The sequence below is a fragment of the Sardina pilchardus genome, chromosome 16 (genome assembly GCF_963854185.1).
Source record: "Sardina pilchardus chromosome 16, fSarPil1.1, whole genome shotgun sequence".
NCBI lineage: Eukaryota > Metazoa > Chordata > Actinopteri > Clupeiformes > Clupeidae > Sardina > Sardina pilchardus.
Window position 1 is genome coordinate 5611925 of NC_085009.1, and position 21757 is coordinate 5633681.

Genomic DNA, 21757 nt, shown 5'->3' on the forward strand with positions numbered 1-21757 from the left:
CGCAGTCGCAGACTCACACACACACACACACACACACACACACACACACACAAGTTCCACCTTCAAGCTCCAAGTTAAACTACATGGCTGAGGTGCCAGTGGCAAACAGTCATCGGGGTCACATTTCACCCTTCGAAAACAAACCTGGAGGTGCTGCAGCGGAGCCTCAAACTGCACAAACACACCTGTGCACGCACACACACACACTTAAACACGCACACAAACACACACACATGCACACACACGTGCACACACACGCACACACACACACACACACACACTACACCACACAACAGGACTCCTCATTCCCAGTGAATAAATAAATGTGTACCTCCAGGTGTAAGCAATAAGTGACACACAAAGCATTTCAAATGACCCTATAGGTTAACGTAAAGAAACAGCCTCTTAATGTACACACAGGCCTGTGTCGTTTCTGCAACTGCCACAGCAAACACGATGATATTACGCTCCTCCATCTGGCTCGAGCGTACGCCAATCATCTGACCTGAACCTGACATCCTGTTCTACTTGAAATCCTGCTCTCAGACGACTTCCCCCAAAACACCAAAAAAAGGCAGAACACTGGCGGCAGCCGACCTCGCTCTCCTCCTGTGGGTCTGTAATCCTGTGCTTGGGGCACGCAAAGAAACGGAGAGGCCTGAAACACCCCTCAGACCAGACCCATAGCACACACACACACACACTCACACTCACACACACACACAGTGGACCACAAGCAGCAGAAACTTCCAGAAAAGGAGAGAAGGCCCGCGCCCGAGTGAACACCGGAACGCCGGGATCAAAAGAACCCAAGGAATATGAGATGCGCATTACCGCCCGCCAAAAAAGAGAGGAAGAGAAAGAGATGAAGAGAAAGAGAGGAAACAGAGGAATGGACAGTGATTAAGGAAAATAACCAGGCAAAGAGAGAGAGAGAGAGAGAGAGAGATGGGTGAGAGAAATGAAATGAAAGAGAAAAAAGCAAATAACCAAAAACAGAAAGAAAGGACACAGAATTGGAACAGGCTTAAAATTGAGGGCTGAGGGAGGAAGGGAGATAACCATTTCATGTCAGTGCAAGAATACCTCTTTGTGGTCCCCATTGCCTGCAACATCAAAGCCACAGGGTTTCTATTAAAACTCAAGAGGCATCAAAAGCAAAAAGCCTTGTGTGCTCACAGTTTCCTTGAAGGGTGGCAAAAGACACCTATTCAGTAGACATCTATTCTCCATAAACTCCCTACACACTCTCCAAATCCCCTTGGATATCTTGTCGACGTGGCTAACAACAACCGAAAACTTTGAATCTAACCTAAATTGAAGTTTCTGCAACTTCCTCTTAAGGTGGAGGTAGCTCTCTTTTGGAACTCTCCCCCATTGTACCAAACAGTCCTTGAAGGGGTTGATGTGACAAACAGACCGTGCGGGTCACTCGCTGAACAGTCAGTCACTCAAACTAACAAAGACAGGAAGAGATGGGTCTCAGATGAAAGCCGTTTTGATTGTGAGATGCCAGACTCCTGACAACCACAGAGAAAGAAACAGATGAGAGGAAAAAGCGAGCATCTAAAGACTTCGGAGAGAGGAAATGACAACTAATATGCTGTGTGTTCTACTCCACGCTGCACAGAGGAGACATGCTGGCTTAGATATCCGTCAAAAGCAGATGTGCGGTCGCTTGCTGCTGCCCATGGGCCTCACCAAAAGGGATGGCCCAGTGTGCCGAGCGATTGTCCAGGGTATCGTCGTAAACACTTCCTCATGCGTTCACACACAAGCAGGGGGTAAAAAAGAGGATGTACTGGCTGCGAGGAACGAGGAAAACAGGGTCAAATGTTTCCTTCAAGAAACCGTGAGAATCATCTCTGGGCTGCCGGGCACTGGAGCAAACAGTATGACTCACAAGCACGACTGCAACCAGAAACAACCGTATCTGCTCATCACATTTCACTTGTAGCGACTGCAACACTCTCTACCATTTTACAAAAACTTCCTCTACTTTGAGGTTCTACTCAGAACTCAGGAAATACCAAGTGGTGAAGATTGACACTTGGGTACCTTGCAGTGGGTCATGGACATTCTGTAGAATGTTCTCACCTGGTAATCAGTAATGATTTCATCTCATTTTCACAGTGAGAATATAAAAAACACTGTGCAGATATTGAATTATCACACTTTTAGAACTGTTTAAGTGTTAAGAGTACCAATGAACTGTCTGAACCTTTGCTGAATGACTTCCTCATTTGTGCAGGCCAGTTTCCTGCTGTTCCTATACTGACGTCAGCTTTCATTCATTCAACCATTATTCTCATTTTTAGAAATGAAGAATTTCCTGAATTCTGAACGGACATTAGGAACTTTACAAATAAAGTAATACCGTACTTACTGGAGCGTGTGTGATGAGGCCCAGAATACCAGTTCAGCAGTGATTAGAGATAAATTTGTTTGTTTGTTTGGGGCAGAAATACAATGAATAATTACAGTATGTCATCAGCATATAGATGGGCATGGCAACTTTTCCTTGAGGTAAATGGTAAAAGGGACTGGACCAAGGTCTGCACCTTGTGGGACACCAGTAGTTGAAAATCACCTGATTTTACACACTGAGACCTCTAGCATAGATTACTTTAAAACTAGTTACAGGTGTCAGAATCCAAACTGATATTAATGCATTTTTGTGGAACCACAAACTGATCAAGTGTGTCAAATGCTTTATGGATACAATGGAATTAGTAACTAATGTGGCCGATATAGTGTTGTGTTTAGCTCTAAAATCAGACTGGTGGGCATTTAATAAAGAGTGAGAGGTTTTTTCTAAGCAGAGTAATTTGGAGATTGGGCGATAGGCATCTAATGTCAACTTCTGTATGCAAAGGAGATGCATGGGGCATTTTCCAGAATCAAGGAAATATGCCAGTTAAAATGGGGAGATTAAAGATATGGGTTAGTTGCTCTGAGATTAATGAAGGAGACCGTTTCAGAAAAAAGGATCTGGCTTTTCCTCCTAAAATGGTGCTAAACCTAAAACTTCCTAACCAGAAAACTGCAAGGTGTAAGGTGCTAATATACTTCTTATAAATAGAAGGGGGTTATCTTTATCTTTATCATCATAATAGAAACCATTGGTCTCCTCAAAAATATGACCAGCAACAACAAAGTGGTTATTAAATGCAGAGCAGTTGATAGATTTAACTGACCTCCAAAACTTGCGGGGTTAGAGTATGAGGTAGAGACCAGATTCAAGTAATAATCTAATTAGGCTTTTGTTTCTTTGATTCATCTAGCCAGGGCCCACACTTTGTTCCTGGACAGAAATAAAGAAGCCAACTTGGGCAAGAACCAAGCTTAAGGATCAAATGGAAGCTATTGTAGATAGTAGCACAATAGGAAAAAGATCCCGTTGGGATTCTAATTGACAATGTCATGATGAATGACCCATTACCAGTGGGCATCAACTGACTCACTAACCCTCTGCCTATCTGGCATGGACTCCCTATGACACAGCAGGGGACATGATGACATGATATGCAAGTGATGGAGAATGCAGAGAGAACAACATCGGAAAGACTCCAGCTTGGAGGCCAAACAATACAGACGGTGCCTCCATAGACATAAGCTAGAGATTTTTCACCTCAGGGAGTTGAGCCAAAGCACACACACACAGACACACACAGACACACACAGACACACACAGACACACACAGACACACAGAGACACACACACACACACACAGACACACAGAGACACACACAGACACACAAAGACACACACAGACACACACACACCAGGCGGGAACAGTGCGAACAGTGGTCTAAATACAGCACACAACTGCTCACTGCAAAAGCCAGTCAATATTCAACCTCATAATGACCGTTTGTTTGCATACGTTCGAGAGACGCTATAAATGGACACAGCTGTGGTCAAAAATAAACCATTACTAGGATATTTTTACTTTCTGTACTAATATGGGCCATGAATTCAGTCCGTTGACAAGTAGGCTTGAAACTCTGATACTTTTAGACTTTTCACACAATGGCACGCGCACAAACATCTCAACAAGCCCCTGCGGCTGTTTGTTCCGTCACCTCTTGTGAACTTCCTGAACAAGGAGGTTAAGACTTCCTCTTAAACAGGAACAGGACTCTTATTTGTTCCTGTCAAGTATGCTGACGGGAAGAAGATGGCAACGCGAGACCTGACCGCACACCGCGGACTTGAGACAGCATGCGGGGTGGTGTGGAAGCCGAGCTGATCCAGCAAAACACCCCAAACCCCACAACCAGCGAGTAGAGAATGTCAATAAGCTTAACAGCTCAGTGCAGGTCTTAGCTTCCGGATAGCTCTGGAAGGTGACTGTCCACAGGACAGGAGGCAGATGGAACAGGGTCACAACCGTGAGAGCCCTGAAGAGACAGGACAGCAAGAGCAACCAAAGGAAAGCAGAGAGCTATGGATAGATATCACCCATGCAAAGATGACCCATGACCTGGACATGTAGGAAAAGAAAACAGTTTTGTCTCTTGTCCACAATTCTTCCATGAGCATATGAAACCCTAGCTGCTTTCAGGTTGAAGTGCCACGAGGACGGAAATCTGCCCTTCCCACAGTCCACCACCTGTACTGGCCCAATACAATGGCAAAGCTAGGTGGATGCTCAGAGGATGATTACAAACGTTCCCCAAAGCTGGAAAGATACAAATATGGTCCAATCTCCACAGTATACTGGCACTCAGAAGCCTGAGGGAGTGACCTGATTCCTGGTACATTGGAAACCGTCAGTCACTGTGCTTCTAAGCAGCTAACCATCTCCTGAACGTGGGACAGAAGTGCTTAGACGTGGGATGTGTGACATCAAGGACTACACACGCAGTGGCTGTGTGTCTGTGGGTGGGTGAAGCTGTCAGAAAGGGAGTGAGAAGGAAGGAAGTGGATATGGTCAATCAACATTGTATGTGGTGGAGGCAGAACAGAAGATCTGAGTGTGCATGTACAGTATGTGTGTCAGCATGAACCACACCACCACAGACCGGCCTCTTTTTGATTCGGTTCATAGTTTGGTTGACCACATACAGTATTCAAACATGTGCACTTGCTTGCAACACACACTAGCAAGCAAAAAAGTCACTCTTTGTGTGTGCGTGTGGCGTGTGCATGTGTGTGTGTGTCTGACATGACTTAGTAACACGCCTAAGAAATGTTGATCCCATTCCCCCACACCCTCTCTCATCCGTCTTGATACTCCTTTGAGTTCAATCCACCTTCCTGATCTCCACCCCCAGCCAACACGGTCACAGCCCCACAGTGTCTGCACATGGGTTGGGAAAGTCCCTGAAATAAGAGGGCCATACCACCCCTCACTACCCCACCCCCTCTAAAATACCCCTCGATCATATCGTCACATCATGTGAGCCCTCAAATCTCAACGTCTCTCACACAAATTACTGTAACCAACTTTGGCCACCTATATCCGGATAGGACATGACAGGGCAAAGTATTAGCAGATATTTTCGTATAGGGGGTAGATAGCAATATTAGCATCAGCCCACTGACAAAAACATAACAGCTAACTAGCTTTAGATTGTGTCACATGTATCACTCTGAGCCAATCATATAACCTCTCTCTGGTGACACTGAACATTTTCCTTAACATGGCTTGGATGCATAGATGATTCTCATTCACTAAAATTTCAATTTTGACAAGGACAATTTACGAGGCTGTGGGAGAGATGTTAAAGATCATAACAGAGGTAACTCTCACTGAAAGGGACTCGAGTGTTTGTTCAGGAGGCCTTAGTATAGCCACTTCTCCCATAGGAGTCCATTTTTAAAAACTAGCTTCCGGTGACAAAGTCCAGACCCCACTGCCGTTACGCTATTTGAGATTGGAATCTCCCTTTTCAGATAATCTCTGGTAATACTGACACTCATCCAGAGCCTTTTTTGTTGTCCGTGCCCTGTGATATGCATTTCCTGTCTGAGGATGAGGGTGACAGCATGCAGATCCCTTTACAAACATTCACACAGGGAAATAGCACACAGCTGTTATGAATACACACATTTCTGTGATGTGACTGTTCAGTTTGATGAACGCTACTGACAGTGTGTCAAACACATGTGTTCCCTTCTCATCTGCCCTTGTGTGTGTGTGTGTGTGTGTGTGTGTGTGTGTGAGTGCGGGTGTATGTATGTATGTGTGTGTGTGTGTGTGTGTGTGTGAGCAAAATAGTTTGTGTTTGTGTGTCTGCAAGACAGACAGTGTGTGCAAGAGTTTGTTTACACACATGTCAATGCTTTCCTCAAGGGTACAGCAACACACAGGCCCCAGGGAGTCTTTCGGACATTACTGTACGGTGAATTAACACCCTGAAATCCCCCCCTCTTTTCCAAAGCTGCACTAGGTAGTGGGTACGGGGGCCACGCAGCAACCCAGCCAAGGAGACAACAGAGCCCTGCCAGCTGCAACAACCGTCCTGGCAAAGCCCTCCAGCTGATACATGTGTTCTAGAGAGAGGGGGCACGGGGTATCACAACCGTGGCAGGGTGCCCTTAACCCTCGTTAGTAGCCCTTTCAAGGACCATTGTGGTGAAGTGATTTACGCACGTGGAGGAGACCGTGTGGCGTTAGCCATTCATTAGCCAGGGAGACGTCAACCAAGCTCAAATAAACTGTCTCCATTACCGTTTTGTGATAGCCAGGGGTCGCGTGGTGTTGAGAGGAATGTTCACTGCATTGGTGTAACAACTGGAGCTGTTCAGCTGACGCTGGCCATGTATGGCGCAACAGCGGCTCCTTACCCCTTTAAGGTATATTTTTGTAGCTGGCTAGTATTTCCAGCTTTATCAAATTCACTCTGACGTCGCGCAGCATGAAGGAAAGATGAGCCCATCTATTGCGCTTCTAAGCCACTGAGGCTGTTGCAACTGTACTGCACCCTGGGGTTAAGCCCAACTGCACCACCTGTACTGCAGTGCTATAGCTTACTGTAGGGTGTGTGTGCTGTGTGGTGAAACTACAGTGTGGGCCCTACCCTGTTTTATTTGTCTGTACTTGTCTATACAGCTTCTGCTATCTCCGTTTTCCCTTGTTCCTGTTCTTGTTCACACAGACTGGCATCAATGCTACTTGTCAGCAGTCAGCTATTCATTTTAGTTTATGTAGGTTAAGTAGGTTATTCATTCCTCCATCCATCCATCTCCCTCTTAATGTATCCATCTCTCCTACTCTCTTAGTCTGATCATCTATCCATCCATGCATATTTTTACCAGCACATTGCGCAAACTACGGTATCTTCCAGCTTGATGTGGCTACAGGTTCACTAGCCAGACAAGCCTCAAGCAGCAGGCCCGGGCAGCAGCAAGCTCCCAGTGAGATAGCCAAGGCGAGGGGGAAATGGCAGCCACAAGAGACGGTGCCTGCACACAATAAAAGCCACGTGGAGCGTCACTAATCAGACAAGCAGAGCAACACAGCACAGCGGAGCGGAGCAGCGCAGAGCAGCGCGCCACTCTGACCTAGTTCTGCCCTAAGAGAGGAGACCCCGTACGGGACCAGAGACACCAGTCTGAGGACCTACACACACTCACACAATCTCCCTTTCTGTCTCTCTCTCTCTCTCTCTGTCACACACACACACACACATGCGCGTCCACACACACACACACTTGTTCTTTAAGCATTTTGTGTCTCTTTCTCCCTCTCACTTTGAGTCTAATCACTCTCCGTGTCTGTGTCACTCTCACTCTCAAGTACACGGCTTTGTGTCAACCGGTTCTGTCTGATCTCCCGCTCTCTCTTTGTCTGTAAGAATTCCTCTCTCTACGCTACTCGCTATCTTAGCATGGGGAATTCCTTTTTACAGGAGATTACACTGATCAAGCAACAAGACCAGCAACACCTGTAGGAACACTTCCGGATTCCTGCACAACTTCCCTTTAACAACATGCCTAACACGTATTTTCCCCACAGAACAATTGAAGAAATACTTTACTGGTGATACTTTAAATCATTATGTTCAAACATTTACCCTGATGGTTGTTTTTACTACCAAGAATGACACCGTGGTCTCTTTCTGCAGATAATCCATACACATAATGCCCTTCTCTTGTTAAAGCTCGAGGGTGACACATCAACTACCCTGTTTTTGGCCTTTAGCCAATACTCCACTATTTAACCACTGTAAGTGAGCAATGACTGACAAAGGAATTCATTCTCTGAACAATAATGACCTCTGCTACATTCTCCAAAGTCAAGTCTAGATGAGCAACCTCACACGAGGCCTTTAGACTGCAGTGTTCAAAACAGAATAAACAACATTCAGACTTCTCCATTTACATGCATTCACTTCACAGATATTTTTGTCCAAAGTGACTCGCAGTACAGAACAGATGCATTTTCATTTCTAAATATTAGTTATTAATTTATTAGTAGTTACAGTATGGGTATCCATCCGTGTTATATCTTGCTCTACCAGTTGTAGCTGCTAGTATTTCCAGTTTCATCAAATTAGTTAGGTGTCATCACAACGTGAAGGGAAGATGAACTATCTATTGCACTGTGGTTGTGAGTTGCAAACGGAAACACTACTGAAAAACGTCGCTTTAATGCATCAGTTAGCAACTTACTGTAGCTTATCTTTTATCAGTGCTGTTGCTGGCCATGTAAGTCTGCTTGGTAGTTTAGGTAGATACTTCTTACTGTATTCTCGAATCATTTTCTAGACTACCCTTTGTTGGTTGGTTGTTCTATATCTTGCTAGTCTGGGACCAAAGCTGTTTATTACCACTTTACTTAGAAACTACCCTCTCTCTCCATCTAGATTCTACAGCATCTGTGCCTTATGTTAGACATCACAACAAAGGTTTCCCTCCCACGGCACCGACACACCTGGTGCCAGCAATATCAATGAGAACTCCTGAAACCACCCCAACTGATGTCCTCCCAGCACAAGGAGGGCTTCATGCAATATTAAAACCTAATGGTGCTCTGTGGGTATGCGTCCTGGAACCTGCTAGAGGTGCAGCAGATACACTGAATTACCAGTAGAACCACCAGTTGACTATATTACTCCCCCACAAGTCACACGAGTACTTCAATTGTGCTAAAAACAACTGAAACACCTCCTTCTGAGTGAAATAATGTCAAGGAATTTTGAGGAAGGGAGAGGGGGGCAGAGAGTGATAGACTCTATTGCTCTATCGGATAGAGTGATCTCAATGTTGTCATTGTTACTGTAACAATTGTTTTGTTTTGTGTTAACAGCTGTTTTGTTTTGTGCTTTGGCAACGCTAATGAAGCAACGTTGAATTGTTATTGAGAGACAGACAGACAGACAGACAGAAAGACAGAGAGACAGAGAGAGAGAGAGAGAGAGAGAGAGAGGTCAATTAGCGCATGGTAAATTAGGCTAAAAGCGGAGATGAATCCCGCCATGACATCAGCACCAAGCTATGGAGAGCATTCACACAGACCAGAGTCTGCGTCACCCAGATGTCCCAGGGTCCTCTGGAACGCCAGTCAGTCAGACACAGATGACTCCAGCTCCTTAGCCTTCCTCAGATCTTACCGGAAAACATTAGCAGGGTCTTTAAAAATACACAGGGTCCTGTCCCTATTAGGCCGACATGGGCTGCCCCCCCAACACACGCACACACACACACACACATACGCACATACACACACACACAAATCCCTCCATTGAAATCAGACACAGCTGCTTCCATCGTCAACCCCCCATCGTTAGCCCGAAAACACACACACACACACTAACACACAGAAAGTCTCTCACTAGACTCGCAGAGATGAGTGACGCATTGAGTTGACATCACTGGCTCAGAAGTGGATTCAGATTCTGACCTAGTCGCTTCGTAGCTTTCCCCATCAGTCACCCTCTCCACCACTACCATAGATACAAGTGGGTTTGAAGACATTACATTAGATCACAAACAAACTTTTGCATGTAAAACAATACTCACTATTCTCTGAGGTCATTCTCAGACTATGTTAGGCTGTAAGCAACCAATGCTTCAGTCAGCAAAAGTTGCTAAACACTTTCATCATTTGTTTGGAGAGACTCTAAACAACTTGAGGGGCAACAGGCACTTTGTGGTTAGATCACCTTCCAAAGAAGGCGAAACTAAGTGTCCTCCACAATGGCACACTCCGAAGAAAATCAACAGAAGATCATTCCTAGAATAATCATCAAAAATGCCTATTTATCAAAATGACTCAAAACAATCAAACTTCAATGAAATGCACGAGATGGCACCTTGGCTGGAACATTAATCCAAAAATTAGCCCTAAGCAACTACTGTAATACACAGTGTGAATTGTCAACAAACCGGTATCTCTGATAACACCCACTACACAAACAATGCTCTCCCACTTCACATACGTACACACGCAAATGTCAACATAGGGAAGCTATCATTGTAGTTCCCTTTTTTAAACACAGAAGAGGAGAGAAATCAATCCATATGAAATATGGGAGAAGTCTGACATGGGCCATTGTCTAAAATTGTGAACATGCAACATAAGAACATATTGCATGTGAAATATTCTGTATGATACACTGCTTGAAAGTATGAAGAGTTATATAACATTGACAATTTTGAAGATGTAAAACTTGAATATACAGTACCTTGGAATGCCAGTACTTAAATGATATACTTTCAAAATGTTTACAATACTCTGCCAACAGATGTACCTTTGTGAAAAAGCCTTATCTCCAGAACAGCCAGCAGACACATCAATTCACTGTAATGATCTAGAAAAGATAACTGCAGAGCAACTTCCTCTGAGTAGAGACAAGGTGCTCTTGTGAATCATGTTGAAGAATCATGTCCCAAAGAGTTCAGACAGGGACACAGGAAGCTTGGCGTCCTCATTACACTTGAAACATTTGTTCCTGTGTAAAGAACCAAAAGCCCAACACTGAGCAGTCTCTTAAATGTTATGTGGGCCTTTTTTCTCTTTGCGCTGCAGTGTTCCAGCACAACACATTCTTTCCTTCGCAAAAAAACAAAACAAAACAACTCGCCACCAGCGCCCAGACGTGTGCTGGAGATTTCGCAGAGCGTCGGCATCGTGACCCTTTTCCGGGGCGATTCCCTCGACTGCGCCTCGACGCCACCTCAACTCCGCCGACGCCGCCCCTGGCTCGGTACAGCGTGTTCCTCGTCGAGAGGGGGCAGGAGGCTTTGTTTGTTGAAACGCCAGATGGACCGAGCACGCGGAGGGTCATTAAGACGCAGCGGTGCCCACGTTCGCACTGTCACCCAGGGCTTGGCACCGCCCGCTCTCTCTCTCCCCGCCTCGGCCATCCCAAACTCCCCTCCCTCGTGGTCTCCAGTCTTATGTTCCGATGGTGGTCTGGGGATTGCATGCACTCCAAGCTTTGATTCTGTTTGCTCATTTCTCCTTGAATGATTATTCCCAATTTGCCAACAAATTGTACGCATTGTAACGACAACATAGAAGGATACACCTGATGGTGCACATCATCATTCTGCCCCAAATCGATTCTCCCAGAATAACGCCGTTAGACAATGCTGTGTCCATTTTGGTTCCACTTTCTTCTTTTGGTTCCACTTTCTTCTTTGTCGGTGTCTGTTTTGCTCCGCGCCATTTACCGAGAGTGGCTGACATTTGTTCCACACAGCCTCCTTACGGTGCCCTTATCGCAACACCCGATCTGACTTCTCCACTCAGATCCTCCTCAGAACCTCCATTAGCTGGATTGTATTTGTAGGAGACATGGCTGGCCCTGAGCCAGAGAAAAGACTTCTGCCTCGAGACCTCATCCTCTCGTACACGAAGAAAGACGCGTTCTATCCCCAGAGAGACCAATATAAACTAGACACTGGGACAAGAGAGAGCTGAGAGACAGAACCCACTACTTCAGGGGGTTTATTTGGGTCCTCCAAATAGGCCCAGGTGCTACTTTTTTGCCTTATTTTTCGAGGAGGAGCACAAGGAGGAGGAAGTGGAGTTTTCCAGTATCCACTGTCACCCGGAGCTTTCAAGAGCCCAAACTAGTGTTCTATTTTCGATTTCCTCTAAAGGGCAAGCCTTTCAATGTATTATGCATTTCTAGCCACTGCTGTTCAGTAAGACTAGCTCTTCTCTGGCCTTGATACTGTATTTAATGGCAAAACAAGAGATACAAAATATCTGTGAAGCCTTGCCCATTATTTAGTAGTACAAAGACACCCTGCTTTCTGTTCAACTGCATCTTGTCTTTCATCACTTCTCTTGGGAACGAAGAAGCATGTTTACAAACCAGTCATAAACATTTATAAGCTACTAAGAACAGCAACACACATAAAGCATTTGGTACCCAAAACATTCCCACAACAAGTAATTAAAACAGCAGCGGACAAAAACACACAATGGCAGTGATACCCCGTGATAACGGTGTGACACCCCGTGGAACATCTGTTACTGTCGTTAAGGCCGCCACTAATGAAAGGAGCAGGGAAGGGTGAGTGGTGGTCAGGAGAGGGTTGAGAGAGTTCTTCGGCACGTAGGACTGACCAAGGACAGGGCAGGCAGACACAAGCCAAAGTCTTTGAGTGTGCCCTTCTGACCGGTCTGAGATGCACATACTGTAGGAGGACAGAGTCTGGAGATCATCTGGTCATAACAATAGGGGAGACCCCGCCATCCCCCACTGCTCCTCTTCACATCGTTATCTCCGCTCCTAAACCAACACTCCTCCTCCCCTCATCCTACCCTAACAACTGCCCCCATCTCACACACACACACATACAGTACACACACACACACACACACACACACACACACACACACACACACACACACACAGTCCTAACCCTTCAGCCTAACTCACTCCCTCGGCACACACACACAGCTCAGTGGGATGCTGCAAAGCCAATGACCTTCCACTGAGAATACAGTCTTGATACCCATCAGGCGGACAGGAAATTCCAGCATTATTGAGAGTCCACTCGGGAGCCTTTTCATAACCAGGGACACACTTGCCTACACAAGCTCACACGTACACACACTTGCATGCGCACACACACACACACACACACACACACACATCTGCTTATTCCCGAGTGCATGCTTGCCGGCCCACACACACACACACACACACACACACACACACACACACACACACACACACATCTGCTTATTCCCGAGTGCATGCTTGCCGGCCCACACACACACACACACACACACACACACACACACACACACTGGACTGGGCTCATTCAAATCAGCACACACATTCTTTCCTCCACACATACAGTGCATCCAGGATTTCGTTCACCCTTTCACATCATCAATTTTGCAACTAAACACAGACATATGCATATTCACATTCTCTCTCACACACACGACACTCACACACTCACACACAAACACACACACACACCATCAGCACCACTACAGCTGGAGGACAAGTAACCTTTTTCCAAGCGCCAGCTGGAAAATGGGTCATTCGGTCACTTGCCGAGCGCGCGCTTCAAGGGAGAACGCGATCCCAGGCTTCCCTCGCGCCGTCCCCACGAGGAGGCCGTACGGAGCTGAGTCACCCCCAACCACCCGCATGCACATACACAAACACAAACACAAAACGCCGCTTTTGTGGTTCTGAGAAGATGCTTTAAAAAGCATCCACCATGCCCTTGTTATTGTTGGTCGATTCAGGTCACGGTTTAGTCGAGTTTTACAGTGGATAACATGCCGCCATAAAAGCATTTGCCTCCATCTAAATTAAGTATTTATTGCCTTCAGAGACCCAGGGATCCAGCTGTTTGAAGGAAACAGACAACATATAACATATAGGGTGGGGTTGGGGTGAGAGAGTGGGAATGGGGGGGGGAAGGGGGCACCAGTTTCATGCCCCTGACAGTTGCACTGTACTAGCTACATGGTAAATCAGCTGGGCACCCTTACAGCTTGTCCCCAAATATTGAATTGCAGTGTTTCCCATACATTGACTTATTTGTGGCGGCCCACCACAATATCAACACTGACCACCACACAATGATTTTATGTTGTACTACTTCAACTAGATGAACTCCTTTCATTGTAGAGCTATGCACATCTTTGTGCAGCCTCTCTGTCCCTCAAGAAACATGCATGCATGTTTAAAGAATACATAAAAAAAAAATCCAGCAAGGATTGTTGTTGTTGACTGTTGTTGACGACTGGCTAAATCGCAATTAAATCCAGCTAGCATCATAGTGCGTTGGGCAAATATGTTTAAAATTTGCGCACAAACACACTACCACCACAAATAGAATTAAATTCTGTGGGAAACACTGAATTGAATTCAATCACCTCGCAGGCGGAGGACCGGAGGTCCCAGGTTGTTGACTCCTCTTTACCTATGAGCCACTTCCTAGGTGTGTTTGCTAACCACATCTTTCGCTTCCTGATAAGCTGTGGGGGTTGAAAGAAGCTAAGCCACTGTAGCACAACATATGTTACACACTTACTGTAGCACAAATCTCATGTGCTACAAAAGAGAGGGGTGTCTTATTAGGAAGGTTTCCCCTTTTACTGGGTTCATAATCTAAACTAGCCTCCGCAAAATACGATCAGTATACAAACACACATGAAACACGGCACTTCACCTGTGTAAATACAACACCAATGTTATGTAACTCTACCAGGAAGTTTCCTAGAAGAGCCGACACGAAGGGTTAAAATTAACGTCTCCACTCCAGGGAGGGTAAACTGCAGAGACAAGCAGATGTTAGTGGTCAATGACCCAAACTAATCAAACTGACTGATGGTGACCTTACAATCGGAGCTAACAGGAAACCAAGGGTGACTTAGTGCTTATTATATAATAAGCTATGAGTTGGACATACAGTAAATTCCCTGTCCATGAAGTGTCAGACATTGGCTAAGTATGGTGCTCATGACGTGGTCAGCCACCAGTAAAACACGGGAGGGCTTGCAGAGTCCAGGGTCTTGCAGAGACCGAGCTCTTGCCAAATATTTACTCGGCAGTGCAGAACGGCAGCGAAGAACGGCAGCGCAGAACGGCAATGCAGCACACCAGCACAACCACTCTACCCCGTCCCCCAATCCATCTCGCACCTGATGCACTCAACACGTTTGCCCGTCCCAAGATTCCTCAGCTCTCACTTTCCCAAAGTTGAGATAACACTGTATATGCGATTCCCCATACAAATGCTTCCACTTTTAGAGGCCCCGGGTCCTCTGCCAAGTGTCAGACGAGGAGCATGGCAGCGTTCGGAACGGCGGTTGGCACAGGATCTGCTCAGACAAATGACACTGTGGGACAGTTATGTCCACTCATCGGCATTTTGTTCATGTCTGAGTCTCGACCTACAGTACGGACTCCAACTCTCAGGTCCTTTAGGCAGAGGAGCCGCTGAATGGTATGGTGTGGACAGGCCTGTGACCGTATAGACGACACTATCTGGCCTACATCATGGCCATCCCACAGCGCCAAAATGCAGATAATCACAACCAAGACTGCTGTTAATCACAACAAACACACACAACACAGAGCATCCCAGCTGGTTTAATGAGAACAGCTGTTAACCGGCAACGAGCCACCTCAAATCACTCATACCTCTCTGACCTTGTTAAATCTGCTCTAGCTAGCACATGCACGTTGAGGTCAATTCCTAGCATTTACAGAGGCAAAAAAAAAATGTGTCAGAGTCAACCGCTACCTCCTATATGGACACACACGATTAGTCAAACCACAGCGTATGACTCAGAGATCAAGCCCGATAGCTGATAGCAAAACCATCAGGAGAGTGAGTCAGTTCAGTGGAGGTTGACCATGTTTTGGTGAGGAGAGAAAGCAAGAGAGAGGGAGAGAGAGAGAGAGAGGGAGGGGGGAATCCCTGCCTGCCTGAGCTGAGCACAACCATGGCTCCCTGTGGGGGACTCGCTGGCAATCCTGCATCGTCTCCAATCATCCAGGCATGACGGCGGGCACCCCATCGCTTAAAATTACGGCAACCCAGACAATAACAGTGGTCTCATGATGGTGCCACAGCAGGATCTTCCGTGCAAATGGTGTGCGTGTGTGTGTGTGTGTATGTGTGTGTGTGTGTGTGTGGGGGGGGGGTTGCATTCTGCATTCTTGTCATGCCGACACTCTCCCCGCAATGCACACAGAGGCATGAAGGCAAAGACTGGAAAACACATTTACATGTACATTTCTCACAACACATCTGATGTCCTTGTAAGCATTTGTTCTATAGGGAGAAGCATGGTTGCTTTTGTTTGGCAATCAATAATGAGGTCTGGCAAAACATCCAGAGAGACAGATTTACTGCGGAGGCTCACCTGTAGTTGCAACAATTGGGGATTCCGAGGTGGCATGGTTGGAAAGATCACTCGAGTAAGTGCCTTCATATCCCAACACTGCAGAGATGACGAGTCCACGTAGCAGCAGTAGCACACCATAGGATAAGTAAGTCATTGTGGACACAGCTTGAGGATCCTTTCCCAGTGTAACAAGAGGGTTGATGGAGGCTTAAATAAATAGTTTGGCTTTAAACCACACAATAGCTTGTCTTCCACTGCCTGTGGTTACGTTTAAAAAGTCGATTTGACAACAATAACCGAATGTGTCTTATCACAAGAATGGAACGTCAGACACAGTTGTTATAGGCTAAAATCCAACGAGTTTGAGCACAAGCAATATTGTGACTTTGAAACACACAACGTACGACGAAGACTACGCTAGCATAATCTTTCACTGTTTATGGGTTGTTCTTTAAAGAAAAGATATACATTGTCATTTCTTAAAAGTAGCCTGAATATATACACTTGAAATACCTAGAAAAATAAATATACTGTATCTCTCCCCACTATGCCATCTATCTACAATATTCGGAACGTCGAAACGAGGGTTTAAGACTTAAAACGACATCTGAAAAGAATAAATAAAGATACTTTAGTGGCGTTCTTTACAATCCAGAGACGTCAAAGCTTTTCACGCGCAGGATATGGCAGCCTATTTTATCGAAACTTTCATGGGTGGCTTGTCGAGGGAACCGGTGATCTACTTCGGACTGCTTTGTCAAGTCAGGTTCCAAGAGAAAAGTGCAAATGTTACGTGTAGGTTACATCCACGCCAAAGACACGTTTCACAGAAAAGAGCAACGAGAAAATACAATTTTGCTGTCAACGGGATGCGTCAATGCGTTTTAAAGTGCCATATTCCAATCCTTTGAGTCTAATAGGTTAAAACGAGCAATAGTCCTTAGACTTCGATATACACACAATATAAAAACATTGCAGTGTCTTCAGCATACTGAACGAGTGGTGTTCACGGTCCTCCTCCGCAAATGAAAGTATAGAATCCAGTCAGCGATTTAAATCGCACTTCTGCCGATGCTTTGTCCCCAAACCCGTCCAATCGTTCTGAATCCCGGTGCGTCTGGCGATCAACCATACGATACATCCAGACAAGTAATGCGCCAAATAATTTAACGTCAGGTTTTCATGTCTTTTACTAAACACATCTGTCAGCCTCGCCGTCTACGCTCATGACCGGCTGATGCAGAACTAAAGTCGTAGGGCGGAAGTCAGTATGCAAATCATTTTTGACATCAGCGACTCGTTGGCTACAAATACTGCTCGCCTGTGTATGTCTGATTCTACAGTGTAAGACAGTCTAACTAGACTAACCGGTGTTTTCTTAATGTCTTGGTTCAGAGAGTCATAATATGTTCATCCCAATTTATGAGGGCGTTTGGCAAAACGAGGAAGCAGATTCCGCAAGACCTTTGGTGCATGCCTTCATCGGTGTGCGTAGGAATCACCTCAACTTCAGCGATGAGGATGTCCCTCTCCCGGGATAATGACACGGAACCACCTATGTCTATTGTTTGCCATTCTGTTTACAGTTTCATCGCAATACACTGCCACACCACCAATCATCCATATTTTCTCCCCGGTTGATACGGCTATTGGTCAAACGCCCCCGATTAATTCTGCGATTGGTGCAAAGCTCCCAACATGGCACGACGCGATTGGTTACTTTGACACATAATTGAACGTTTTTGAAAACGCGCTAAGCGGGAGTTCCTCCCGAAGGTTCTCGTAGGCTACACTCATATACTGACGCATCCATGCACAGAACATTGAAGTGATTGCGTTAATGGACAAATAGCCTATTTGGTATAGCCTAGTTGCAGCAAGTTATAGGAGGTGGAGGTGGAGGTTAGAGAAACCAAGAAGCCTAATAGGCTACTGTGACGCTGTTAAAAATGTCGCGAAGCAATTACGCACGGGTCTAACCTAGGCCTAGGCTACTCTTACAGTTTTGACATCATCAACCTCAAATCAGTTTTAATGGGTTAGGCAAATGTTTATATTAGAAAAACGATTAAACGATCACAGTGAACTATTTGTATACAATCATTTGCCACGGTTGTTATGTAGGCTTATGTTATAATTGCATAAAGCTATGAATAGGGCTCTGCTTAAGGTTTCACAAATGAATTACAATGCAGGTAATAGTTTAGACCTAAAAGCGACGAAAAACAATAAAATCGATTAACTATAATTTAGTCTAGGGTTACTCATTCACTTTCGAAGAGAAACATGAACAACTAGAAATGCAATTCCAAGGAATTACCAGTGCATGAAAATGCAAAAAATTTTAGATATGGCTACTAAGGTGTAGCTAGGGTAAACATGGTGGTTGCATAGTTTAAAGAGAGTTGATAGTGTTAAGGTAGACATTTTAAAGCTTAAACATTCCTGTTCTAACTTAACTAATAATTTCTAACAGGTATTCTAAAATGTTAACTATGTTAACAATGCTAACCAGGTTGATAAGTTAACTTAGCATTTTTAGCATTACTGCTAGAAATCATCAGCTAACTATGCTAACATTGCTAACTATGTTAACAATGCTAACCACGTTGATTAGCTAACTTAGCTAATCATTTTAGCAGTTGTGCTAAAAATGCTAACAATGCTAACTATGCTAACAATGCTAACCAGGTTGATTAGCTAACTTAGCTAATCATTTTTAGCAGTTATGCTAAAAATGCTAACTATGTTAACAATGCTAACCATGCTAACAATGCTAACTTGCTAGTGAGGACTTTTATTTTGAAACAGTAGTTGCTAGGGTATCCATGGTGCCCACTATCAGGAATAAAGAAGTTACTGTAGTATTATCATGTTGGTTGCTATGGAAACTGTCAAAAACACTTAATTTAAATGGTTGCTATGTTGGTTTCTAGGTACATGGAGGTTTCATTTAGTTGACTGGAGGCATAGTTGATGATAACTGACAGTTGGAATGGTTGAACAGTTAAATAGTTGAGTAGTTTCAGTGGTTAAATGATTTAATAGTGTATTATTGCAGTGAGGACTTTTATTTTGAAACAGTTGTGGACAGAGGAAACAGTTAACAGGATATGTAGTCTTCACAGAGAGATTGTATGCTTAAAGCCTGAGAGAGAGAGGGCTGCTGCAGGTGGGGCTGGCCACCTGGCATAAGATTCTAATTGCTCAACGACCTGATTGTGATGTCATAGAGGCCAATGTTAAGTCTATGGGGAAATTTTTAATAGTTTTTAATTTTTAGTTCAAAAAGTATAAAAGTTACAAAGTTGAAAAATCATAGCAACCCGATCCATTAGAATACCTACGTTACAAAGTTTGAATGAAGTTTCTAAGTTAAACGGTTGAAGAGAAATTGCGGTTAGAAAAAGCTGTCAGCGGAATAATAATAAAGACTAGAAATGCAATTCCAAGGAATTACCAGTGCATGAAAATGCAAAAATAGATAGATAATGTAGATATGGTTACTAAGGTGTAGCTAGGGTAAACATGGTGGTTGCATAGTTTACAGAGAGTTGATAGTGTGAAGGTAGACAGTTTAAAGATGAAACGTTCCAGTTCTAACTTAACTAATGATTTCTATTCATGTTAAAATGTTGATTAGCTAAATTAGCTAATGATTTCTAGCAGTTACGCTAAAAATGTTTATTATGCTAGCAATGCTAACTTTACTAACAATGCTAACCAGGTTGATTAGCTAACTTAACCGATGATTTCTAGCAGTAATGCTAAAAATGCCAACTATGCTAACAATGCTAAATTTGCTAACAATGCTAACCAGGTTGATTAGCTAACTTAGTTGATGATTTTTTGCAGTTATGCTAAAAATGCTAACTATGCTAACAATGCTAACCATGCTAACTAGCTAACTTGCTAGTGAGGACTTTTATTTTGAAACATTTGTTGCTAGGGTATCCATGGTGGCCACTATCAGGAAACAAGAAGTTACTGCAGTATAATCATGTTGGTTGCTATGGAAACGGTCATAAACACTTCATTTTAATGGTGGCTATGTTGGTTGCTAGGTACATGGAGGTTTCATGTAGTTGACTGGAGGCATAGTGGATGATAACTGACAGTTGGAATGGTTGAACAGTTCAATAGTTGAGTAGTTTCAGTGGTTAAATGATTTAATAGTGTATTATTGCAGTGAGGACCTTTATTTTGAAACAGTTGTGGACAGAGGAAGTAGTGAAACAGGATCTGTAGTCTTAATGAGATTGTATGCTTAAAGCCTGAGACAGAAGGTGCCTCTCATATAGCGTTTACGCGTCCTCTCTCGCTCCTCACTGATCTACATAAAGAATGATGGAGCGGCAACAATGGGATAGTCTAGCCCTTCTTCTATCTTTCTTTATGTAGATCATTGAGGATCGAGGAGCGAGGGAGGACATATAAACGCTGCTTGAGAGGGACCCACAGTAAATACTTTAAAAGTTGTATGTAGATAGTCTAATTAATGTTGATAGACAGAATGTTTAATGGATGTTGATAGGCAGATTCTTTAATAGATATTGATTGACAGTTTAATGGGTGGATGAGTGAATGGTCTGAAGAAGATGAATGGATAGAAGGTTGGATGGAATGTGCCTTATATTCTTGTTAAGAGAGACACTGATACAGCTATCTGAGAGTAGTTGATACAGGTGTAATCAATTTAACTGGCTAGTCTTAAGAGAGCCAGAGTGTACTCTTAAAGCCTGAGACAGAGTAAATAATTTAAAAGTTGAATGTAGATAGTCTAATTAATGTTGATAGACAGAGAGTTTAATGGATGTTGATAGACAGATTGTTTAATAGATGTTGATAGACAGTTTAATGGGTGGATGAGTGAATGGTCTGAAGAAAATGAATGGATAGAATGTTGGATGGAATGTGCCTTATATTCTTGTAGAATGGAGAGACAGCTCTCTACTGAGAGTAGTGGATACAGATACAGGTGTAATCAATTTAACTGGCTAGTCTTAAGAGAGCCAGCCTGAGACAGAGTAGATTGTTTAAAAGTTGAATGTAGAGCGTCTAATTGATGTTGATAGGCAGACTGTTTAGAATGGGTGGATGAGTGAATGGTTTGAAGAAGATGAATGGATATAAAGTTGGATGGAATTAGGAGGACTTATTTTGATACTGTTGTGCGCAGAGGATACAGGGGAACAGAATATGTAGTCTTCAGAGAGATTGTAAAGCCTGAGAGAAACTGACAGTTGGTGCCCAGGTGGCTGACCAGCTGGAGTAAGATTCTAATTGCTGCCGTGATGTCATAATGAGCAATGTTAAGTCTATGGGGGAAATTGTAATAGTTTTTAACTAATAGTTTAAAAAGTATAAAAGTTACAAAGTTGAAAAGTCATAGCACACATGTCCTAAGTAAGACCTACGTAACGCAGTTTGAATGAAGTTTCTACGTTAAACGGTTCTAGCTGATT